This window comes from Bufo gargarizans, chromosome 3 (assembly GCF_014858855.1).
Source record: "Bufo gargarizans isolate SCDJY-AF-19 chromosome 3, ASM1485885v1, whole genome shotgun sequence".
NCBI classification, from domain to species: domain Eukaryota; kingdom Metazoa; phylum Chordata; class Amphibia; order Anura; family Bufonidae; genus Bufo; species Bufo gargarizans.
Genome location: NC_058082.1, coordinates 121,681,749 through 121,687,000, shown reverse-complemented (window position 1 = coordinate 121,687,000; position 5,252 = coordinate 121,681,749).

The window sequence follows — 5,252 nt, the reverse complement described above, 5'->3', positions numbered from 1 at the left end:
AAGACCTGAGCTGATTGATATATAGTTATATAGAAAAATATAAGTATAAGGGTATGTCCATATGTGGCGTATACACTGCATGTCATATACACTTTACAGTGGCGGTAAAGTAGATTACATTTAAAAAGAATGCCATCTACTAGGGCTGAAACAATTACTCAATTGAATTGAGTAATTCGACACAAAAAATTTGTTTGTGTCATGTGACCATGGAGTGGGAGTGAAGCACTTGCTATTACTCACCGCTCCGCGATGCACTGTACGGTATCCTGACACATAGTCAGGTCGTAGTGCACGTAAGCGTGCACTATGACCTGACACTGTGTGAAGTCAAAACGAAGAAGAGAAGCGGAGAACAAGATGGAAGAGCTGTGGAGCAGCGCCCCTACAGGAAAGGTATGTACTGGCGCTGGGGACATGGCTAGGAGAGGGTGCTGCTGGCACTAGGGGGAGCTGGTGCCACTGGGGAGCAGCTGGTGCCACTGGGGGGAAGCTGATGGAACTAGGGGGGGAAGCTGAAGGCACTGGGGGGAAGTTGATGGAACTAGGGGGGAAGCTGATGGAACTAGGGGGGAAGCTGATGGAACTAGGGGGAAGCTGATGGCACTGGGGGGGGCTGATTGCACTAGGAGGGAAGCTGAAGGCACTGGGGGGAAGCTGATGGAACTAGGGGGAAGCTGATGGAACTAGGGAGCAAGCTGATGGAACTAGGGAGGAAGCTGATGGCACTAGGGGGAGCTGATGGCACTAGGGGGGAGCTGATGGCACTAGGGGGGAAGCTGATGGCACTAGGGGGGAAGCTGAAGGCACTGGGGGGGAAGCTGATGGCACTGAGGAGGAAGCTGATTACATGGGGGAAGCTGATGGCACTGGGGGTGAAGCGGATGGCACTACGGGGGGAATCTGATGGCACTAGGGGGGAAGCTGATGGCACTGGGGGGGAAGCTGATGACACAGGAGAAGCTGATGGCACTGAGGGGGGGAAGCTGATGGCACTGGGGGGGGGAAGCTCATGGCACTAGGGGGGGAAGCTGATGGCACTGGGGGGGAAGCTGATGGCACTAGGGGGGGAGCTGATGGCACTAGGGGGGAGCTGATGGCACTGGGGAGGGAGCTGATGGCACTGGGGAGGAAGCCGATGGCATTAGGGGGGAACCTGACGGCATGGGGGGGGCTGATGGGTTTTAAAAAAAGAAAACATTCTTTTAATTAGTTTTTTGTTATTAGAGTACTCGATTAATTGTTGGATTAATCGATAGAATAATCAATTACAAAAATAGTTGATAGCTGCAGCACTACCATCTACAGTACACTCTGCAGAGAGGATCCTCGCCGTGGGTTATAAATCTGCAGCATGTCAATTTATGTTGTGGATATCTGCCACAGATTTACCCTTCGCATTGCAGAGGGTAAAATCTGTAGCAAATCCACAGCGTTTCTGCAAATTCACAGCAAAATCCATGTGATTTTATACAGAGTTCAGGCAGATGCAACAAAAAAGATTGCACTAGCTTGCAGCAATAAATGAATAAATTAAATAGACATTTTTTTCTGACGTTTTCCCTCTCCTTTGGGCTCGTTCACACGACCGTAGTTTTGGTCCGCATCCGAACCACATTTTTTGCAGCTCGTTTGCGGACCCATTCACTTCAATGGGGCCGCAAAAGATGCGGACAGCACTCCGTGTGCTGTCCGCATCTGTTGCTCCGTTCTGTGGCTCCGCAAAAATTATGAAGCATGTCCTATTCTTGTCTGTTTTGCAGACAAGAATAGGCATTTCTATAATGGGCCTCCTGTTCCTTTCCGCAAATTGCGGAAGGCACATGGGCGGCATCCGTGTTTTGCGGATCCGCAATTTGCGGACTGCAAAACACGGCACGGTCATGTGAACAACCCCTTATAGAGATGCCCTAAAAAAAAAATGACCTAAAAAAGTCATACCTAGATTATGTTGCATTTTGTAAGAATAAATTATAAAAATGCACGTTTTGTCTGTAGAGCCTTATATAATGCCCAATATCTGGCAGCATAAAAAATAAATAAAAATAAACGGCAAAAACAGTAAAAAGAATTGTGACTTTTTGAGCTTTAACATCACACTCACTATGTTTTGAGAAAGAGGGCAAGGCATAGGATGAGCTTAGCGAGAGGGGCGTGGACTTGCATACATTTTAGCAGGGAGGCTGAGGGGCCAGCAGCACCACCATATTTATCTTCTTTTACACGTTTTCTGGAGCGGTAGAACACAGGCCGGCGTAGGTTTCAGTTCAGGCGCACAAACTGTTGGATGCTGCGTGCACCTCCTTATCAATCCAGGAGCGAGCCTGGTTATCACAGGCTGGTGTACACCACCCGTCTGTCATAAATCTGCCCCATAGACTTCCTCAAATTTAGTAGACTGCTAACGTTGGGTTCAGAAGTGTCTGAAAATCCAGCTGTTTATGAAGCAGAAAAGCCAGCAGATTTCACCCTCTCCAGTGCAAAGGGTGAAATCCACAAGAGAAATCCTCTGTATAAATTGACATGCGGATTTTAAATCCACAATGCTGCACCTGTTCCTCTGCTTTTTTTTACGCAACGAATGAATGCGAGTTCAGAAATTCTTATCCACTTTGCTGGTACTGAACAACGCTGCGGATTTGCCACAATAGCAAGCAATGCTCATTTAAAATGTTACTTTTAGGAGATTCAATATTTTCTAGTAAAAAGAAACATCTTTAATGAAGTATACAACAAAAATGTTTATTATCTCAGTCCCTACACTATATTAACACATTAAGGCCACCTGCACACGTAGCTGAATATGCCCAGTAGTGATGGATTAACATCGGCTGGGACGTTTTGCAAACGCGCGTTTGCAATCAAATGTTCGCGAACCGCGCGTTTGCGACGGCCCCATTCTCTATAATGGCAGTCGAACCATAAAAACCTTCAGGTCATATTTGCAGCCACCAAATACTGACTAGCAGTACACAAATAGTCCCACAACATGGACAGTGACATACCAGAGGGGGATCAATGGCAAAAATTCCCAGAAAAAATATGTATTTTAATCAGGGGCCATTTTTATGCGTCTTAAAGGGAAACTCTCAAATATGTGCCCTGCTGGAGCCTAGAACATTTTTATTTTAGGCCACGAGAGTACAGGCCCCAAAAATTAGGCATTCACCTGACAGAAAAGAACAAGTGATTATGTGGCTGGAGGTACATTAGACGGTCAGTGGATAACAATTTTACTGTAGACCAGTAAAGGCCACAAAAATTAGGCATTCACCTAACAGAAAAGAACAAGTGATTATGTGGCTAGAGGTACATTAGGCAGTCACTGAATAACAATTTTACTGTAGGCCAGTGGAGTATAGGCCCCAGAAATTAGGCATTCACCTGAGAGAAAAGAACAAGTGAGTATGTGGCTGGAGGTACAATAGACAGTCATGGATAGAAATTTTACTGTAGGCCACTGGAGTAGAGGCCCCAAAAATTAGGTATTCACCTGACAGAAAAGGCCTTTTATGCCGCTGTATATACATAAGATAAGGACCATTCTTTGTTCTGGGTGGTGGCAGATATGTGTGGGCTGGCATGAGGAAATTCAATTACACGTGGTTGTCACAGGTGTTGAATTCCTCCGAGATCCATGCCTCATTCATTTTTAGGCGAGTACGCTTATCGGTCACGATCCCCCTGCTGCGCTGAATGTCCTTTCGGACAGGACACTCGACGAGGGGCAAGCCAAGAGTTCCATGGCAAATTGTGCTAGCTCTGGCCACAGGTCAAGCCTGCACACCTAGTAGTCCAGTGGTTCCTCTCGTCTCATAGCATCCACATTGGCCGTTAACACAATGTAGTCGGACACCTGTTGGTCTAGGCACTCCCTGAGGCTGGATCCGGAGGGCGGCTGTCGATGGGTTGGATGCAAGAATGATCTCATATCCAAAGTGACCAACACATCTTCAAACCGCCCTCTTCTTGCAGGCGCGGTAGGACTGGTACCCGCACCTGTTTCGCTGTGGGCGGAAATTCCTCTGCCAGCGCCCCCAACAGCAGAATGCAGCATCTCTCACAGCAAGGCCTGGAATTGCTGCATTCTGCCAGCCCTCTGTGATGCTGGTAACATGTCCTTCTTTTTGTGTTTGTACCAGGGGTCTAAGTACGTTGCCACCCAGTACTGGTCCTTGCCCTTTATGCTTTTTATACGGGGGTCCCTCTTCAAACACTGGAGCATGAAGGCTCTCATTAGCACTAAGTTGGAAGCGGTGGAGCACCCTGGCTCCTGCTCATCGCCCAGGAGAATGTCGTCCTCGGTCTCCTCCTCCCAGCCACGGACAACACCAGAGATCTCCGAAAACCACAGACAAAAGGAGGATGAGAGAGCCGCTGCTAAACCCCGCCAGTCCTGCTGCCCTCTGGCTTGGAGGAATCAGCACACGGCGCAGCAGGCTGCCTTACCGCAGTGTTCTGCTCCTGACTCGATGTGCCCGATATGGAAACTGAGAGCAGACCGGTGTGGGCGGCGCATAGAGCTAAATTTGTACTAATTTATTGTGGGCTTTACAAAGTAAAAAATTTGAAAAAAAAAAACAATTTCAACTGAAAATATAGCATTTTGTATGCATGGGAGCACATTCCTGCTGTAGACGAAGAACCTGCTTCTGTCAGAGGTGTCTAAGTTTATTTGTGGTGTTGCCCCCTTCTGGTGGGGGTCCATTCCTGGTAACACATTCCTGCTCTAGATGAAGAATATGCTGCTGTCAAAGGTGTCTAAGTTTATTTGTGGTGTTGCCCCAGTCTGGTGGGGGCCCTTTCCTGGGAAAACATTCCTGCTCTAGATGAAGAATCTGCTGCTGTCAGAGGTGTCTAAGTTTATTTGTGGTGTTGCCCCGGTCTGGTGGGGGACCATTCCTGGGAACACATTCCTGCTGCAAAGAACCTTCTCCTGATCATGCAGAGTTATGTGTAGGCCTTATACTACACCATTTCCTTTACCTGCTGCTGTCTATCCTGATCCTGCTGAGTTATGTGTAGGCCTTATACTCCACCGTTACCATGTACCTGCTGCTGCTGTCTGTCCTGACCCTGCTAAGTTATGTTTAGGTCTTATACTCCACCGTTACTATTACCCGCTGCTGCTGCTGCTGTCTGTCCTGATCCTGGTGAGTTTGTCATGGGGGCCTTACTGCAACCTTAACGTTTAAAATTACATGAAAACATAACAGTATTAAAAAAGTAAGCACACGTTTTAACTGCAAAAA